Here is a 21,709-nt window from a genome sequence, read left to right as displayed (position 1 = left end):
TTTCAGCTTTTCCAACTTAAATCCTTTTAGTTTAGTTTGAGGTTATGTTCCATTGTTTTGAACCAAACGATACATCGAACCACTATCGAATACGGTCTATAGACCGTATTCGATAGTGGTTCGATGTATCGTTCGGTTCAAAACAATGGAGCATAACCTCAAACTAATCTGTTAGGATCTAAGTTGGAGAAGCTGAAAAAGAGAAAATTCCTAACAATTTCACTTTGCATTGGCATTTGGTACTCAAAAGAATAAAACATCTGTTACAAAAGACCCGTTCCCTCAGGTTTCTGAATTTACTTTTGAGGCTATGTTTATGTTTTGAACCAATCGATATCGATACAATCTCACCTGTTTGATGTATCGAATACGATCTATAGACTGACTTAGTGGCTACGTCATTCAATATAATATCGAACCCTTGGTTCGAATGTAAACAAACTTAGAACCTTGTTTCTGATTCGCACTTTTTGCGCCATGATGGTAAAATGCGTCCAAGTGTTTAATGCGTCTTTAATTGATTTATGACCAGTCAATGACTAAATTATAATAAGTTAATGCAATTAACTACTGAAGAATTCGTGCATGATGAGGTGACGTTTGTTTGTTTGTTTTGTTTGTTTGTTTTTTTTTTTTTTGGCTTCTACTCCTCTGCATTACGTAGCTTAGGAATCTACAGTCAACTAAATACATGAGTTTTAACATAGATATCATTTTACTGTCAGTAGATATCGAGGGGATTTTGGCACATCCGTGCTCCGGCTTTCAAATTTTCAGAGATTAAGGTCGAGTAGAATCTGTTTCTGCAGATTCACTCGTCAGTTCCGTGAAAATTTGTCGCCGCCACCGGGATTCGAACCAGGAACCTACTATGGTACTTTTTTTGGCTTGAGCCGAGAGTTCGATATTGTATCGAATGACGAAGTCACGAAATCAGTCTATTGTTTAAAATGTTTACGTATATTTGTAGATTTTAGAAAATTGAAGTATACGCTTGAATTCGGTATGAGACGCTTTAAAGTCAAATTGAGACGACCATGAACACGCGGTCTTTGAACTGTGACATCAGAGCAAAGGTATTCAACTTTTGGGCAAAGCTCGGGATGTAAATTGTCTTGCCCTCGTTGGCGACCGGAAATTAAACGATTAGGAGTCACTTCCGTTACGTGAGTGAATTGGAAATCCCTCATCAATTAAACGGCGTTCTCTGCGGAGGAGGCTTTAATTTTCCTTTCAAAAATGATACTGACCAGCCACTCGAATAAACCGCAGGTGAAAGTGAACGGTGTTTATCTCTCGGTGGTCCTCATTCTTAAGCTTTGGCAGACAAATGGTTAGAAACGCAAAATCTCGGAAATCGTATAATTATTCATAATGACAGTTTCTGGAAAGGTGAATTGGCGGGCATTGATTTCAATCAAATAATAAATTCATGCCGGCTATTTCAGCAAGAAGTCATTTTTCGAAAAACACTGGCAAAAGTAAAATCCATCACTGGCACTAGCGTTCTTAAAAAATGACTATGATTCTAATTTCGGATAAGCAGTCAGTAATTTTTTATTTTTTGCAGTGCTCTAGTCTGGTGATATTCTGTTCGGTATTTTAAACTTCTATGCATGTATTTTCATTTCTCGCTCCAAAAATTGAACGGTTATCCTCTGCATGGGTGTTCTCGCATTATCGAACTATACGTAACTATCTTGGAAAAGTCTTCATGGTAGAAAATAAAAGGATAAATGCTAGCGGTCACTCAATCCCATCCAGTAGCCGGCGCTATATTTGGACTGTATTCTGGAATTTTGCGATTGGGAAATACAATTTCTGACTCATTTGTAAAAACGCTTGTCTGCATGAAGAAACTAATGAAACATACACTGTCTTTAGAGTGAGCTGAGAATACTGGTTCCTAAGTGCAAAATGTGGTCGATTTCTAGAGATAAATCGTACGTCCAGTAAAATCTCGGAAATTTCACGCATTTCACTATTATTATTACTGACCATTAATTTTCATGCATTACATTAAATGGACGTATGTATGCTAAAAGGAACGTATGGTACACATAAATCCTGTGCACATGGTTTCTTTCAGCATAAATTGACTTGATTTGCAATTAAAAACTGCAATTTCCGGCTTATTTGTGAAAACACTTAGAAGCATAGGGAAACCAATGGTACAAACGTTGTTTCTGATTGCAAAATGTTGTCCAATACTGCCGCGCTAAGGAAATACGCCGTATGAAAATTCGAGAGGTGCCAAATTGTCTGCGATAAAATGTTGATTTTTGAGGAAAGTACGAATATTTTTCCTTCAAATTTTCAGGGCTATAGGTAAAACTGCGAACAAAATTATATAAAAAAATTGGAAAGAAAATATTCATCACTGTACCAGGAAATTCGCGTTTCATCGAAGGAAATTTGGCAACGGTTCAAACAGTGTTTATCCTTAGCACGGCAGAATAGTCTATAAACTGGCGCGGCGTCGCGTCTTTTAGTACATTCAGATGTTCGCCTTCACTGTGCATTGAGTAGGCAATTTCTCGACTTAGGAGCGCGTAGATTTGTATCAAGTTCGCCGTACTTTTTCCCGCCATTTTCATGACCCTTGATCTTCATCGCAAGATAGCTTATATTTTCTGGAGGGAGCCAAGCAGACTTCTTAAGAGCTAACCCCTCACCCTGAGTTTCGCCAATGGAGACTACCGCACACTTGAAAAGAAATTAAGTGCTAAAACAAGATTTTCGGTCGAAGCTGCAACCCTCGACACTGGCAGATGTCTGAAGGAAGAATGCGGTGCATTAAACTGTCCTGCGGTTCTGCCCGCGACCGCCGCGGAATGTGTGACATTGCCAGAACTGCCAGCGCGCTCCCTCGAGTTATTAATTATATAATTTAAATAATATAGCATCTGTCACGCTTCGAGGATGACTGCACCGCGGTCCTTTTCCTCGCGGGACGCCAGGGACTTTTTTTCCTCTCCGAATTCCGCTTCTCTTGCCAACAGTGGCATGGCGTGCTATGCGATATATCGATTGATCTGTCATTTAAACTTACGAAAAAGGATCAATAAAGAGGTCATTAAGAGATCAATAAATCCGCGACGTGCACCAAAATAATCGATTCTTTACCGCAGCTTCAAATGGGGGAAAAATTTACTATCGATCATTCGCACGCCGCGTCACTGCTTCCCAAATCGTCACATCCCTGCAACGACAGAATTCAATGGTGAGGAAAGGACAATGGATGTGCAATCAAGGTATCTATCGGGAAGATGGGTTTGAGGGTAAAAGTTTCGAAGGTAAAATTGGACTTCGCAGGTGATATAGAACCGACAATTGTTTCGGGATTCGTTCGTGTTCTGAAAATTGGCTTAATGTGTAATCTGTTACATGTACTCGTATGACACCGAGAGCTGCGTTGCGACTTAAACACCAGACTGAGCCGAAAAAGAATCCAACCAATACTGCTTTATATTGATTGGCTAACTCGGAAGTTTAGTGGATTCATCCATTCTCATCGATATAATGTGTTCATATAAAAAAATGAAATTCTCTTCAAATCAAAAGATAGGAACTGTTAAGGCTAGAAATCAATGTCCTCAAAATTGTTCTCCTCATTTCCTCTAAATAAGAGACTAAATAAGATGAAGGAACTGAAACGTTCGGACTTTTCGAACAGGTATTATTTGAACGGATTCCCGGAGTGACAAAACGGTTCTTCGCTCAAACGAATCATGGGAATCCGGATCCTTATCACGGGTATACAAACACGGCGATTCGGTTACATGCATCGCGCGATACTTAATCGTTCAACCATGAGTTTAAAACGCATCAACCACAGAAGATGTGCGTTACGTGCTTTTGCAGATTCCTAGGGTCACAAACACGGCTATTCGGTCGGACGCATCATGCGATTCCGGATCATACACTTGTGAGTTTAAACCACACAAAGCCTGGAAGTTGTGTGTTACGCGCTTTTTGCAGATTTTTAGGGTCACAAACACGGCTATTCGGTCGGACGCATCATGCGATTCCGGATCATACACTTGTGAGTTTAAACCACACAAAGCCTGGAAGTTGTGTGTTACGCGCTTTTTGCAGATTTCTAGGGTCACAAACACGGCTATTCGGTCGGACGCATCATGCGATTCCGGATCATACACTTGTGAGTTTAAACCACACAAAGCCTGGAAGATGTGTGTTACGCGCTTTTTGCAGATTTCTAGGGTCACAAACACGGCTATTCGGTCGGACGCATCATGCGATTCCGGATCATACACTTGTGAGTTTAAACCACACAAAGCCTGGAAGTTGTGTGTTACGCGCTTTTTGCAGATTTCTAGGGTCACAAACACGGCTATTCGGTCGGACGCATCATGCGATTCCGGATCATACACTTGTGAGTTTAAACCACACAAAGCCTGGAAGATGTGTGTTACGCGCTTTTTGCAGATTTCTACGGTCACAAACACGGCTATTCGGTCGGACGCATCATGCGATTCCGGATCATACACTTGGATGGCATTTTGCAAAAAGGAACCACTAGCATTGCAATGATGCTAAGATTGTGCAACTACATCCTTTGCGATAAAATTGCGGAAATCGTGAAAAACTATGAAATTCAGATGGTAATTTTTGTCTTAAATTTACAATTTTTAGCAAGTAAAATAGAAACTATTAATGGATAATCGGGTTTTTCCTCCAAGACAAAAGGAGTTGCACAATCTTAGCAACATTGCAATGCTAGTGGTTCCTTTTTGCAAAATGCAATCCACTTGTGAGTATAAACCACACAAAGCCTGGAAGTTGTGTGTTACGCGCATTTTGCAGATTTCTAGGGTCACAAACACGGCTATTCGGTCGGACGCATCATGCGATCCCCGATCATTCACTTGTGAGTTTAAAACACACAAAGCCTGGAAGATGTGCGTTACGCGCTTTTTGCAGATTTCTAGGGTCACAAACACGGCTATTCGGTCGGACGCATCATGCGATCCCCGATCATTCACTTGTGAGTTTAAAACACACAAAGCCTGGAAGATGTGCGTTACGCGCTTTTTGCAGATTCCTAGGGTCACAAACACGGCTATTCGGTCGGACGCATCAAGCGATTTTGGATCATTCACTAGTGAGTTGAAAACGCACAAAGCCTGGGATATGTTCGTTACGTGCTTTTGCAGATTTTTAGGGGTGCATAAAAGTTGTTCGATGGAACGCATTACGCGATTCGCGCTCTTTACGCGCCAACTTCTTGCCGTGATATCCCTGAGTGGCATTTGATCAGAGCCCTCTCTGAAAACCAGCGAATGATTTTAAACCATAACGGATCAATTCAATTGCTAGTAAGTTGCTCTATGTGATTCGACTTATTTCTTTGGGATTTTCTTGTATTCATAATGGGTACACTATTTGGGGGAGCTTCGGAGTTTCGTTCGAGTTCGACCGAAACGTAATTTTGTGGAAGAGTCGTAAGGTATAACATTATCTCTGAAACATGACATTTTAGGCACGGAACTGCGATATTATTAAGGGTGTATGACTTCAACCCTCCGGCTGAAATTAGTCGGTCCAGTCCGTAAATTTTCGGGAGGAGCGTAGCGTAAAGGGCCGAAAATGGAGGGGAAATCCTCCGGTGGAATCGCGGCTGGGAGCAACAGCTGCAAAATATGTGCGCTGCAGCGTGGAGCGGCTTTGCCAACAGCTATTGCATCTAATCCACGCATTTTTCATTCGTCCGGATTCGAGGCTTGATAAATCGCCCCGCGCTCATGATTGATACAGATACCGCAACCGAGTTCATTTAGCTAAATCGCCTGCTTACGGATTTTCAACGGCCACCGTTGCTATTTCCACTGTTAAGTTCTGCTCGATTCGCACACAACAGCAAATTTGGATTGCATTTTGCAAAAAGGAACCACTAGCATTGCAATGATGCTAAGATTGTGCAACTTCATCCTTTGCAATAAAATGGCGGAAATTGTGAAAAACTATGAAATTTAGATGGTAATTTTTGTCTTAAATTTACAGTTTTTAGCGAGTCAAATAGAAACTATTAAGGGATAATCAGGTTTTTCCTCCAAGACAATTTCCAAGTTGCACAATTTCAGCAACATTGCAATGCTAGTGGTTCCTTTTGGCAAAATTCAATCCATTTATAAGTCGGACTGCTGTATTACATCCGAAATAGCTCAGTGCACTGTTAAAAATCGAGGAGCTAAGTTCGGTGCCGGAGTCTACAAAGCGCCCTCAAACCCTCGGTGATATGAACGCGAAGTGAAATTAGCACCGTAAAAGCGTTATGATACTCCGCGACAAGAGTACATTCCGCTCCGTAATAGTGCAAGTCACTCCGTAAAAGGAGAATACATGCTGCTCCGCATCCATAACACTCGTGATTTTGGGTGCTTTATAGACCCCGGCACGGAATTCCACTCCAATATGTTTTAAGAAAGTGAGCATAATCAGGGATATTTTTGATGAATCGTTAAAAATTTAAATTATAAAACTATCATAACGGGCGTAACCTATTGATTCACGCAATGCGTGATATCTTCCTTTCTCTCTCCCTTACTCATTTGAAAAAAATTTAGTTAATCCATCATTTTCTCCCTTAGTCTACGGGAGCCACTCATTTCAAGCAATAGGATCGCTTCATACTCCGTATGACTTCTTTGTCTAACGATTTGTCCATCAATTTCAATAATCAGCCCGCTAAAAAGCAAAAAAAACAAACTCAGCTTTTACCTTTTTTGGATATCCAAAAAGCTCCAGGACACACCACCAGTCCGAATAAGCTCTCTGCAACATAAAACAAATTCTCGATTGTTATAAAGCAATTACAGTCATTGGCCGACAGATCCAAGTCGTAAAATGCCAAATGCGCAAGCTTTAAAGCTGTTTAGCTGCATGTCGAGACACAACGGCTCAAGCTATATTTCTCTATTTGTGATAGTCTGCTATTTTAATAGCGTACAGATCATCGTTTCCCGGACGAAGGAACCTAACTCCATTCCGAGGTTGGAAAATTGCCTCGGACAGTTCAATTTTTTCCTAAGAATATACCTGAGGAATTTTTGTCCAAAATTTTCCTGATCCGCTACGAAATCAGAAGAATAATCAGTGACAATTTTAGTCAGAATTGAGCAAGATGGTCCTGGCAAAAATACCGTTTGTGAGAGGAAATTTGGTGACATTAATACTTAGTTACGTTCTTTCGTGGGAAGCGTGGAGACGATCTCAGTTTTATCTTGGGCAATGCATTTGTTCAGGAATAAAAGGACACGAACTTAAATAACTTTCCTATTGTGTTGGATACTTAATCGGATTATGAATGGTTTTTTCATGTAAAGAATTCAGATGAGTGGAGCGGTGCAGTTTTAATGGTTCTTTCGAAAACCAGGAGCCCGAGCCTCATTAACTGACGTTGTTCGAAGACAGCAAGTCTAAGGTTGAACAGTTATACACCTCAAGACTTAGGGCTGGAAAAAAAGTTTCCGATGGTATTGAGAAACCAGAAAAAAGAGAGATTATCAGCTTTGCAAGAATTTCACTTGACATTTTCATGCAATGTACCTTTCAATTATAAATTGGACTGAGTTCCGAAGACAGGAATCAAGACACCAAAATCGAAGCGAGAAAAAGATATTTTAAAGTAATTTCTCCGTTAGATGCAATACTTGAGCCAGAGTTTAATGCCTTTGCCTCAATTAGAATATTTTTTCTGCAAATTCTCGACGGAGAACTCATGCGGCTGGATGAAGTTTAAAACTGCTTTAAATTGATGTTTTCCAAAATTTGACTTAGATTCTTCATTCTTCACTCAGTTCAACTATCTTCAAAAGAAAGGGCCTCAAAAATTGCTTAAATTTACACCATGTCTAATGGTCCGTTGCATCTTCCTACCGCATTTTTTAGGTGTTTCCTCCCTTACTAAGCAAATTTTGCATCCTCAGCACAACTTTTTTCATGCCTTTCAAATAATTTGGCTTAGAATACGGCAATTTTATTATTTTCGACCCGAGTTGAAAAAAATGGCTCCTCTGGAATACTTCCGTCCGCTCATCGAATTCCTTCTCCCTTGGACGGTCACCGGTGGCGAGGCGGGAATGATCGATTATCGATATTTCCCCATTTAAACCCATGAAAAAGAATCGATTATTACGGAGTTCGTTGCGAACACACTTTTTATCGATCCTTTTCCACAGGTTTAAACGGTAGATCAATCGATGTATGTTAAAGAACGCCACGCCACCGGTAACTCATGTGAGAAAAATTGTTGTTCATTCCCATCTGCATTCATATTTGAAGTTTACGGTCCCTGCGTGAGTATATTTTTAATTAACAAATGTTAGAAGAGAGCATTACTCTTCGGCTGAAAATAAAGAAAGGCTTAAAAATTCCTCGCCACCGCTGCATGAGCGAACCGCGAACAACTTGATGATTGAATCTGACCTGCACCCGCGCAGCTACCAAATCGCGGCTGAAATCAGAGACAATATTTTTAGACCCCGCACCGCTATCTACCCAGCGGGCTGATTATTGAAATTGATAGACAAAGAATCTAATGCATCCGAGTCAATTTCGTCATGAGAAATTACCAAATAAAAGCATCCTTCCTTCTTCATTCCTTCAACTCTTTTTTCTTCCTCCTTTTCATCGGGCGAACACTGTCGTGCTAAGGAAGAACGCCGTATGAGCCTTCAGTCGTTGCCAAATTTCTTTTGATAAACACGAATTTTTTCGTAAACAAATGAATATTTTCCCTCCAATTTTTCAAACAGTCTGGTTCGCAAATTCCTCTAAAGCTCCTGAAAATTTCAAGGGGAAAAATGCATAATTTCCCGTAAAAATAAACATTTTATCGGAGGAAATTTTGCAACTCTCGGATGTTCATACGGCGCTTTTCCTTAGCACGGCAGAACAGGGGAGGGCGTATACGCCCTCTACGCCCTTCTTTTTGATCCGCCTATGCCAAAAAACCCCTATCAACAAGAAATATTGGTATTTTTCAGTCCATTGATGTATTAAGTGCTAAAAATGTCATTTTTATTGAATATTGGTCCAATGTCATCGTTACAATGTATGGTTTCCCTGCAGCTCGGAGAGCTGCAATACCAACTGTAGACTTTTTTCGGTACAACTTTATTATGTTGACCCATAGAACACGCTTGTGCAGCTGACAGTTAGCCTTATTGGGACCACCTTATACATCATCTGTAGCTATAATCCATCCCAAGGAAAATACCCAAATTTAAGCAAACGTGGCAACGCCACCGCTCAATTAAAAAGCCGGGAAGCCGGGGAAGAAACAATGTAGCCGACGGACGAATCCGTGGTAGCAATAACTACTCAACTAAAAGTCGCGGCGAAGTGATTCGACTGAGAAATGAAGGTGCTTATTGTCAGTCGCGTGGAGTCCGAGCGAGTTCTTTACGGACGCCAATAAAAGTTAATGATGTGTTTGAATATCGTCCTCCCCCCAGCGGGAGCACCGCCCCCCGGCCCCCTTGCGGTGCGTGCTTCATTCAAGTGTCGAAGTGCGCCGGCGAAAATATGACGCTTCGCTTTGGCGCGCGTTTCGGCTTCATTAGCGCGCCGCGACGCCGAAATGTCGGTGATTACTGTCCGTTTAAGACGTCCTGCTCTTCTGCTCGCTTCAAGTGTGCCTCAGCGTGAGCCACCGTTTCTACGTGTCTTTACGCACTTCAAAGCTCAAGCGAAAATGTATATACAGTTGGCTTCCTGTGTTTGATTGAAATATCATGCTCAGGAATGCTTTTTCGCCAAGCCGACCGACTGACGGAGAGTCTCCCCGGCAGTACACAAGTTTACTTTATGCGCTGATTTCTGAGAAAACGCATCCCGCTCGGTTGTTTTGACTTGAGAATGTGGCGGGTTTCACGCGAGAAAGAACGCTTTCTCCTGTCGGGTGTTTTTTAATTTTTTTTTTAAAGACGTGCAGCGTTCAACACAGCAAGCTTCTGTGGTTAAGTTACGCGGAAAAAAACACATTCTAGTGATTTAATTTCCAACCGGAAAAAAAGGCGAAAAAATGAAGCAATTTGCTGATACTGCAAAACCGAGATTGACTCGGTTTTTCGCCCTTTTTCCGGTTTAAAATGAAATCCGTCATAAATTTCTAAACGTTCTGGGATTTTCAAATTTGTCGTTTGTGTTGTTGTGGAGCCTTTCCCTAGATTAAGCTGTTATTTTAATACGTGCTTTGGCTGATTTAGTTGATCTCATTTCAAAGCTTTTAAGTTTATAATGATCGGAAATCATCCAATACGAGAAAACTATATAATGACGAGAAAATGTAGGAAAAAATAGCAATTGGTATTTTTTGAGACAAAAAAGTAAATAGTAGCCGAAAGCTATTCCACACATACATTTTTTTTTAAAAACTACCCTTATAAGGGTCTAACAGACCCAGGTCAGTCATGCTAAGGTTTACACTTTATCTTACGCTTTTCCGATACGCTCAACGTGATTATCCTGTAATTTTTTCTGTAGAAACTCTGTTTAATTTGTTCTACTTCTAACGCGCAACAGACCCATCGGGCGTGGTGACGTGGTGTTGAACTTAAACAGCGCCAAACTGACCGCAGTCCCCAAAACCGCGTTCGGGCTACGCGGGGCGCCAAACCGCAAACACGGGCGAATCCTCAAATCGTCCCCCCTCTGCGTAAAGGCGTACCTCAATTTCCACGTGAGCCTTGTTTTACATGTAAATCCACGCTTCCTGGGGCTCATAGAGAATTACAGATACACCCTTGCATCAAAGGAGCGACGAAATGAGCGGTCACGGGCCGTCATTTTGATCGTCGCGTGGGTCACTCCGCACAACTGCCTAACTCCCACGCAATCTCCGTGCAGATGCGCGGTTTCTGATTAGGACACGAGCACAAAGGGAAGACGATGCAGCGACCTGAGCCGATAAACCGGAGCCGGTAAATTACGTGTGCACTTAATTCACGGCGGAGCTCCGTTGTCGAATCGGACTAGATTTTGCAATAAGGAACTACTATTTCTTGCTAATCTCAAAAAACACGTATCTCCATATGAAAGCTGATAGAATATACGTTGATTCTAAAATAAGCTAGACATTGCAGTCCTCTAACGCAAAATCTAGTCCTATTTTGATCGCCGCGCCGCACAGTAGAGCCAACACTGGAAAAAAAAAACACATTGGATCTAGAGTCTAGACTCTTGAAAACATTGACAAGAAAAAGGACTCTTGATTCAGGCAGATTTAAGCTTAAATCAAAAGGAAATCCGCTTAAATTAAGAGGCTTGGTTCTTAATTTAAGCTTAAATCTGATTGAATCAAGAGTATTTTTTCTTGTCCATGTTTTTAAGAGTCTGGACTCTAGATCCAATGTGTTTTTTTTTCCAGTGAATGGGAGAAGTCACACATGAAATTTCGACAAAAATTGTAGAACTTCATGTCCGTTTCATCACAATTTTAATTTTAAGGGGTGCTTTTCACAGAAAATTTTACGATAAAACCAATTAAACTACTTTTAAAACATCAAAATTTCACATTAATGAAGATAAACGCTTTTAAAGTTTTTAAATCATATCCGACCTCTCCAATTGACTCGATCCACCGTGCGCCGCGAGGAGGCTGTCAAGTCGATCAATGCCAAAGAGGGAAAAACTTGGGAAATGGACAGAGTGGACCTTCCGACATTTTCAATGTAAATTTGAACCAATTAGGCTTTGGTGTCATGGTAAGCGAGAGGTTTGAATTTACCAACGCAGAAAATATCGATGTCTCATTCATAAGTTAGAGGTGGAAAGGGTTGATGTGTTTATTATGTTCTATGTGAAATTTTGATGAGGTGATACTTGGTATAGGCTGCATTTTTCATATCATTTTGTCGTCCATTAGCGTTATTTTATGCTAGCAAGCGAACGAGTTTTGGGAGAAAAACCATCCCCAGGGAACTATTACGTCAGTTTTTACGACTGGTAAACGCTTACGTCTGTATTTTTATGTACAATGGACCCCAAGATAAGGTATGAATTAAACATCTATATGTCTATATCTATGATGGACGAATCCTTGTCAAAATTTCGCGCAGACACGTTGAACATACCCACAACTTCAAAAATCAAGTTATACAAGATAATTAAACGTTTGCAGATTACTATTTAAATGATAAATTCAAACTTCCCGCTCAGTAAAAAACCATAATCGATGTAAGTCATGTCAATCATTAGAAACCATACACTGGAAAAAAAATGCGAAAAGTGCGATACAAATTATGGAGAGCGTAAATTGACGTTAACAAAAAACTTTTTTCCTGATACATGAATTGGATTCATTGAAACATTTTGATGCATCCATCGTATTCTACATATAAAATTTGGTTCGGAAACATACACCGCGGTACTGAATTCTGAAGTCTGTCTAGTTGTCCGTTGTTCATATGCATAAAGCTATTTGCAAGTCTACCACCGAACGAACAAAATTACCGTGCCAAGTTTCTGTTCATTACTTTATTCGTGTGAGCTGAGATGGCTGTATGCTGCTATTTTCAGGTCATGGTTATGTGAACAGATGTGAATCAGGAATCCTCTGCTGTTCTACTTGAATCAGTCGATTATGATACCTATCCTAATGGACCTTGAGCCCCGTAAGGCGGCATGTGTTCTAGAGTTGATCAAATAATCGTCACAGTGGTTTTGACGAGGAACGATTCAATAATGTAATAATGAAAATGAGGGAGAATTGGACTTGATTAAGCCGCGAGGATCTGCGTACGCGGACTTCAGACAGAATCATCATCCGGCTCATTGGCATTCTTCAGCAGATACGCGTTTTATTCATTTTATTTATAAATAAATTTATCTCGCTCAAGCACGCCTAATTCATGAAAAACTAACACAAAAAAGAACTGTGACGGGCCCGCTGTGATTAACCAATTCAATTTTATGTAGGAGTGGGGACAAAATATAATTGAATAGCGCTTCATCCAGAAAGCAAGAGGCGACGTTTTCTCTTGAAAAGGGAGGGTGAAAATTCTCTGCAGTGAAATTATAGGTTGAAAAGGCTGCTCAATTTTTAATCTGGTCTTTGCCAATAGTAATCGCAAGTAATCCAGCATCTTTTAATATTGCTAACAGTTTCCACAAAGGTTTTTCCGACTAAGTGCGAGACAAACACTTCGTGAATGTTCAAATAGCGGAGGATTCTACGCGGCGATTTGTGATACAAATATTTTAACTCTGGTGTGAGCAATGAGGTATCGCGCAAAACTGAAGGCGTTTACGACTGACAGCAACAGTTATTTGCCATAAGGCCTTTTGACAAGATCAGTGTGATAAGCAAAATATCTCATTTTAAGGCGAAACAAATAGGTGCGTGCGTTTTAGCTGCAAGAACCGGTTGCAAAAAGTCGATAAAACGGCGAAAACCCGCCGAATATCAGGTTACTCGCTGCGATCGGACATTTACTTTCCTGATCATCCGATGGAAACTCAAAGCCAGTGATGACGCCAGGTCTGCTCTTCAAATGTCAAAGAATCCTCCCAATATGGTCGACCAATTTATCTCCGACTGTATAAACGAGAGCCGACCAACCGCATGCGAATAATTTATCGGAGCTTTTACCGCCGAAAATTCGCCGCCTGGCGAAGACAATCCGATGACCACTGATTAGAAGTCGACCGCTTAACTGGACGCTCAGTATTTCGGCCGCGTCCGAGACCCATATACGTCAAAACTGTTGAGATTTCAATTCCAGTTTCGCGCGCCGTTGCAAACTCGCTCGATGATAAACTGTGAATTTTGGTAGAAGGGGCCACTAAATGAGGTGCGAACTTCAGCATTCTGAAACGTTTAAAGATTCAACCAAAGTACCGAACACGAAAAAAACATTGAAAAATGTGACTCGAACTGAAGGTAACAAGCTAGTAAAATACGGCTGAGTCCACACAACTTTATGGAAAAGAAAAGTCAAAAAGGTCAAAAATTTCAATTAGGGTAAAAAAAAAATTCAAAGCACGGAAGGACCTATTTCAGAGGATTTGTGATCCAAACTTCGACAAAAAGTTTTCGGATGCACAATCCGATATCCGTATGAGATTTCCATTTTGCGGGCTGATTGTTGAAATTGATGGACAGAGCTATTGACGAAGAGGAAATAATGAGTATGGAGCGATCCTCCTCGTTAATTTGGCTGGTTCTTATAGAGTAATGCGGTAAATGATGGACTAACTAAAGGGTCTCTCGTGAGTTGCCGCTGCTCAGTCTATCACCTCCCTCGTTTGTCTATTGCAACCACCCGCGTACACCAATAGAATCTCTCCATATCTGTTTTGTCTTCTTTGTCCATGGCTTTGTCTATCAATTTCAATGAGCCCGCAGAGATCCATATGACCTAAACTTTGAATCCTATACAGGAAGTATTTTTGTTTGTGTATTCATAGTTGTATCTTAATTTTGGGAGACTCTACACGATTCATTCTGTGAGTACGGGAGGTTTGTGGATGTATTTAACATAGAGCATGGGGTTCAAGTGTTTCGAAAAAATGACAAAAACTAAAAAAAACACAATATATGACCTTGCAATTCTTTAATATTTACTCTTTCGAGGAGTAACTTTTATAAAATTTTCTTGAGGCATTGTCAAATGTTTCTTTTCTATCTTGTTGAATCTTCCAAACAGTAGCGATATGAATGTCCATTTTTCGAAAAATAAAATTTTGGCGTAAATGTTGGTTCCGCGGAGTTGAGGTACGTGTTTAACTATTTTCATCATGGTTCAGTTCCGCGCCGGCAAGTTTATCTTTAAGAACGCATTTAGCAAAAAGAAACCACTGCAGTTACAGTGTTTTCAAAATCGTGGAACTTCTTCTTTTCCTTTAAAAATACTCAATATATGTACAGTATTAAAATTTACACAAAGATTTCTCTTTAAAATTAAGAATTTCTTATCCTATAAGCAGAAACTATCTGCTATTCTGGGAGGCTTTTCAGATAATTATGAAGAAGCAACATTTTTACGACACTGTAATTGCGCTGGTTCCTTTTTGCTAAATGTGCTCGACTTAACAGTCTCGCGATTTCCCTCCCGAAATCATCTCCGACCAGACAAACGAGGCTTGAAGATACTACAAAGAGCTTGCGTAATAAGAAAACTTTGGAGTAGCTAAAACTTCCGCATTAATGTTGAGGAGACTTCAATGAGATACCAGGAGGATTCCCGGTTGCGGTGGTTTAAAATTAGTGCGTTACTGAAGAATTAAAGGAGACATTAGAGACACTGCCACCGGCGGAAATTGGGCGAGTGCCAGCTTTGAAGTAAATCTCAATTCAACGAATTCTTAGACGCGATAATATTGTGTAAGGGGGCACAACAAACTTCAACGATTTACATTAAACCTTGTTTAAATGTTTGCGCCTCTTTTAAAACCTTTAAGAATGCTTAAGTTAGATCTATGGAAATGGTAGTATTCGTATGGTAACAGGGAGATCAAACACAGGAAGGAAAAACAATAGTGATAGTTGATAGTAAAAAAAAAAAAAAAAAAAAAAAAAAATTTTTTAAACCACAAAAAAATCTTTTTTGCGCCTTCCATGCAATTCGGAAAATATTACAATTAACAAGAAACAAATAAGGATGAGTAAATACGGATAATAAAATATAAGATAATTTACAAATTTTGTATTATCTCCAGCTCGATTTTGTTCACATTGGGTCATATTATGAGCAGATTAAAAGGCCCGAAATTAGAGGACCGATAAAAAAAGCGGCAGAGACACGGATGTGCTCTCCCTGTAAAGATGCTCTAGGAAAGAGCATACTTTTCATGGACGATCTGACAACCCCGATGCGGCTATGTTTTTTAATCGATCTGATTAAAATCGATTTATAATCGGAGGGAGCCTATTGGGGAGTAATGGGCAAAACCTGTCAAATCCTATGAGTGTCGCGATGATTGACAGGTCTTTTTTGTTGGTGGTTCCGTTTCTCTTTTGGGGGCAACATGTCATTTCGGTAATTAGCGACATTCCGAAAGCACACTTTCAGGTTTTATGGAGCGCTATGCCCAAATAAGAGTTTCATCCTCCAGTTGCTTGCTTTGGTCTCGTGGGGCCCGTTGTTCTGCCGTTAAGCGAAGAGAGCATTAAGTGAATTCTGTATGAGCCATGGTTAGCACATGCTTTTATGTGTCTCGAGGCTCATCTCAGCATGCACTCACTGCTCTCTTCGCTACCAGGGCAGCGTTGTTGTCTGCTAAGAATAGCTGTAAAATAAAGCGCCCTGGCGGGCGACTGAAGGAAAGTTCCACCGATCACCAGCACAATTCTACCAATAAAATAAGGGTATCGTATGCCATCTACATACAGAGAATCTTTAGAGAACCCACAATAAAATATTTCCATGGTTAGAAAGTTATATTTTCGGGAGTCAACACTACACCACACTTCCCGCCGAATGTTGCTTGGTGAGCGACGTTTCGAATGATCTGTTAAGTAAAAGAGACTTAAATCCTCGTGAATTTCGTAGTTTTCAGGACGAAGAAACGTAACTACATTCCAAGGTTGCATAGGCGGATATCCAGACTCTGCGAACGGGAAGAGGGCGTGGGAGGGGGGGGGCGTACGGGCCTACACCCCCTGGATTTGCCTATGCAAGGTGGCAAAATTGACTCGAGCAATTCAATTTTTTTCAAAGATACACCTGCTCAGCGTTTGTCCGAAATTTTTCTGATATTTGCGTAAGATCAGAAGTAAATTAGTGTTTTCAGTTAATAAAGTCCAAGGTCCTCCTCGTGAAAATGCAATAAACGGGGGAAACTGTGGCCAAATTGGACGTATTTCTGTCAAACGGAACTATGTGCATTATGACGTGAGCCCTGTTATGCACATATGCTTATGGGTCTCAGGGCTCATGCCTTAATGCACATAGTTCCGTTTGATAGAAATACGTCCAATTGAAATGCAGTAACGTTCCTTCGTCTGAGTTACGACGATTTATTTGCGTCTGCGTTTCATGCGTTTAACGTAATGGTCGATTGGCGCGGCGGAGGGAATATGGAGCAACTTAAAAATTTACCTCGCTAAAAACATTTTTTTTTTTTTTTTTTTAATAAGTCATCGTAAAATCAACAGTATTCATTTTTTATCAAAACTATTATCATCATTCTACATTCCATTCGGTGTTCGCAGGGAATAATCCTTTCTAATACCACGTTACCTTGATTATGATGGTGGGAGAGTGTACGTCATTCATTGAAAATATTAAGTTGTCGATTACTTCAGTCTTCATTTTTATCGCTCTTTGATCATCAATAAGATTTTTAATATAAAACCTCGCTGATTGCTCCTCATATACGTGCGTATTGGTGTCTGTTTAAAACTGAATACCGAATGTTGCAACAGAAATTAATCATAAGGATGGATGTGCATTTGATGATCAGCTTTAGGTTACAGGAATATTTCCTGCATTTTTGTTTGTAAGACTTAAGGCAATCGTGCGTTTTTGACACCTATATTTAGCATTGAGAATTTATGCTCCGTTTTATTTTAAGAAAAGAGACTTCATTTGCATGTGTTACACTTCTAACACAGGAAAAAATGAAAGAAACTGGTCCGAAACAAAATCTTATTATTAATGGTTGGTTAGACATGAGGTGAATTGTTGGCGGTGTAAAGACGATTTGTTTTGAGGTGACCTGAAATGTGTCCATAATCCTCTTCTCACCTTTTTTTCTTAAATTCGCAGAATTTATCAGAAAAACTCGTGATGTTTCCAACGGTAATCCAAATATGTGGAGACAGGACGTAGAAGATCCCTCTTCTTGGCGCATAATATGAACACTTCGTCACCCTCGACTAGCGAGGGGAATGTAGCCGATATTCGTCAAAGTTTAACACCTGTGCAAATAGATGTTGATGACAAAAAGTATATAGAATCTATATAAACTGCACCGATCCGCTTTTTGATGCTATCGAGTTTGAGACATAGGTTAAAAAATACTTTATACTATTTTACGCTACAACCATAAAAATGGGTAAAATATATTTTTTCTTTCAAATTTGGCAATTCTCAGCTGCAACGCGTTGAAATTGAAAGAAATGTCAAGTCTAAACATAGATACCTCACATTACCAGGTTTGCTAGTTCAAAATTAATAATTCTGAATCAACATGGCCGTTATTTCCATTTTTCCTACTGCTACTACCATGCCGCTCTTACAACGGGACGCTCCGCGACATCCAACCGCCACTGATAGCGATCCTCGCAGAGCTCCTCTCGCAAATCACATTTCCTGTCTTATTCCATCAATCCACTATTTGGCAGGACGTTTTCTACGTTTTCTGCCAGGGGCCGGGGCCCAATCTCGAATCTTCCTAAGCAACCCATCATCTGACACCCTTCGCACTTGCCCATTTCCCTATGCATTTTTCCTACAGCTTGAGAGAATTTATCTATGTCATTTTGATGATATATGCTTCAAATGGAATTCAACTGCGCACTCTTTGTATTAAATAAAAAATATCTCAAGACATTGTCAATCCAAACATGAAGATTTCAAATTTCATACACTTTCATCAACTATGGGGGTGGATTAAACATTCTAAGTAAGTCGGGCTATTGTGCTTCACCCTTCACATCTTTCCTGCTTCGCTCTGACCTCCAATTCCGAACACTTGGTATTACACGTCAAATGATAGAAGTCCTCCGAGGTGAGATTAAAATGCCATCCATGCAAAAATTAATGAGTTCCTTCCTTCTTGTAAATCGAAGACCTGTAAAAGCACTTTGAATGATGAATATGCGCCTGCATAATGGAGCTTCCATTGAGACATCACACTGGAAGTTGTAAGCGTGGTTTCAATGTGCCGTTTGATCATGAAACCCATAAATTTCAATCTAAAAACCACCCTGGGTAGGACCCAAATGGTTGCGTGTTTAATATCGCTCGATAAATAGGGAAAAGCGGGAGGAGGTGTCATTTACAACAGGGTTTCCAAATTTTCCCCGTATTCATGCTCCCTTTTTTCCACTTTCCTCATTTGTTTGGTCCTCTCTGGCTTTTTAAAAATACATCCCTACACAAAGAGCCAAACTTGTCGCCCTGCAGTGGAACAAAAACAGAATTATTTGTAGATCTTCATAGGGTGAACCGAGAGGAATGAGAAACCAGTTAATTGACAAGCATGAACTGGACTGGATTTTGCAATTTGGAACTATAAATTCTGGCCCGCTTTAAAAACAACGTATGTGCCATTAGTTTCCCTATGCACATACGTGTTTTTTCAAATAAGACAGAATTTATAGCTCCAAATCGCAAAATCCAGTCTAACTAACCTGCTCAGAACTTATTCTTTAGGACATTCACGAGGATTTTTTGTCAAAATTTTTAAGTTAAAACTTAGATTTTCTCGACAAGAATCACTCTCCCGAAAATATTGGTTTTAAGAATCAGGGTTCGTTTTTCTCTGGACGACCGCAGCAGGCCTGCGGGATGATCGTTGCGATTGATAGACAACGTAAATCACAAAGAAGACGAAGCAAAACTGGAGCAATCCTCTTGGTTAAAGCGCGTGTTTGCAATACTTGCAATGGACAAGGGAGGTAAGTTATAGACCTACGGCACTCCACAAGAGACTCAATAGGTAGTCCATTTTCCCCCTTGGTATATTACAGCCACCCGTTCCAACCAATTTTCATTTTCCCTTCGTCTATTACTGTGATGCCCACAAATTTCAATATCAGTCTTTAGATGTGCGCGACATAATTTTCGTGCGTTTCGTATCTGTAAGAGACTGGTCGGTTGGCTGTATATCTTATATCAATAACCGTAATGCAAACCACGTACTTTCATTGCGGCGTCTCAAAATGTCTGCTTCCCTTTTATTTTTTCGAAGAGAAAAAAACCAACTTCATCACTTGGAATTTACACAAAATATTCTGCAATAGAGAAGAGCAATCGAGTAAATTTTGAAGAAATTACCTTGACTATAGTTTTCCAAAGAAAAAAAAGTATGACAGGAAGTCTGTAGCGTCGCAAACGGAGAAACGTGGTTCCACACTTAGGGCATCGATATGATATGTTTTCTGCCTAAATCGAGTCACTTTTTTCTCCAATGAAATTCAAAAAGTATATACTAAACGTTTTTAAATACGGATGCTACTTAGTGAGCTTTTGGACTATCGCTCTCTTTTTGCGCCGTAGTATATTTGATTTATTTTGCGAAGAAAGCTCCGTACTCTTAAAGGATGCCTGTCATTCATATTATGTTGGAGTGCCTTCAATTTTGTATGATAATGTGCACCGCACCTCTGTTGCGAAATAGTTGCTTGAGGCGCCGTGGCACGCTGAGGCGCAGCGGGCGGCCGGCCAGCGCCTACAAACCTAAGGGGATACTTCAAGCATTGCGCAATGCGTGAAGTATCCACTTAGGTTTGTAGGCGCCAGTGCGCGTTTTGCGCTGGCAGCATACGCCGCGCCGCTCCACTTTGAGATAGACTCCAATATTCTAACTCTCGGAGTCAGCGTTTTTCAACTCACGATTTTGAAATGTTTGCACACGCTGCATGGATTATTCTCATTCAAATTAATGAAAAAGAAAATATGTATTAAAAGAAAATATAATATGCGCTTTGTAAATATTCAGATGGGTACGTGTCAAAGATAATTTCCAAAGCAATTTTATATTTTGTGCTTTTACTGTGCTGCAGCGTGGTGTACGCGCTATCAAAGGCTCAAAATTGGACGCATTTGACTCTAAAGGATCGATGTGCAAATGGGTTAAAACCAAAGATGGCGTGCTTCTTGGTTTTTTCCCCTCTTTTATTCATTATTGTGGAGATCTTCCGACACAACTACGCAATGTCATTGCTTGGAAAAGGTTTTACAAATATTTGCCACGTTTTAAAAATGGAAATATTTTTAAAATTAAGTCATATATCATTGAAAAAAAGTCTTAGAGGTACTAATAGACCCCCGATGGACTAAATTGACGCTCTCAGACGTTAGGGCGTATCTCAATTTCCACGTAGTTTTACACGTGGACTGCGTTTAGCAGAAAGGAGCCAAGACACACCAGCGACTGCCAAATTTAACTGGGCAATTTAATTTTTTACACAAGAACGTTGATGTGGATTCCTTTGAAAATTTCAAGGAATTTGCTTCGTACTATGCAGAAAATTCACTGAAATTTGCACAAAAATCCGCACAACGGTTTTCATGTGAAACATTAAAATGGCCAATTGAATTTGGCAATGGCTGAAGCGGCTTGGTTACTTTCTGTTAAACGCGGTCCAAAAAGGGTGATCCAGGGTTAAATGGCCAATCTGCAAGAGCGTGTTCTGTGGGCCAAATTAAGACTTTTGTGTTGTATAAAGTTTTTTCCAAAAGTGCCCCCGTCAGAACCAAGCCCCCCTCCCACAAAAAAAATTCGGAAAGTCAATCGTTTTTCCTGAATTTTGATAACGGTTGTGAACCAAATCTTATGAAAATTCGCACTCTCTTGTACTTGTATGCCCTGTATTCATAAATGATCTGAAAAAATCGAAATCTCAATTTAAAGAGGGGGTTTGAAGGTTCGGCTCCTGCAGTCTGGCCGTTTAACCCCGGATCACCCGTATAAATCAATGCTTTTGTGGCTCTTGCGGAAATCGAGATACGACCATACGCTGGAGGACCAGTGGCGTGGCGTGCTTTGCGATGTATCGATTGTTATGCCATTT

General features: G+C 40.3%; 1 protein-coding gene across 7 annotated transcripts in view; it reads right to left on the bottom strand.

The window, feature by feature from the left end:
* The window catches only part of LOC109030130 (Crustacean cardioactive peptide receptor), a 538,683-nt gene that overhangs the window by 210,460 nt on the left and 306,514 nt on the right, over positions 1-21,709 (bottom strand). For 6 of the 7 annotated variants that reach the window (XM_072302110.1, XM_072302109.1, XM_072302111.1 and 3 more), the window contains one exon: positions 6,742-6,795. The exons of the other annotated variant lie outside the window; for it this stretch is intronic. The gene's annotated coding sequence lies outside the window, so the exon portion shown is untranslated. The remainder of the gene's footprint in view (positions 1-6,741; positions 6,796-21,709) is intronic. 7 annotated transcript variants of the gene reach the window in all.

Source organism: Bemisia tabaci, chromosome 7 (assembly GCF_918797505.1).
Source record: "Bemisia tabaci chromosome 7, PGI_BMITA_v3".
In the NCBI taxonomy this organism is placed as follows: domain Eukaryota; kingdom Metazoa; phylum Arthropoda; class Insecta; order Hemiptera; family Aleyrodidae; genus Bemisia; species Bemisia tabaci.
Note: the sequence above shows the minus strand (reverse complement) of the source record. Positions and strands in the feature narration are given on the sequence as shown.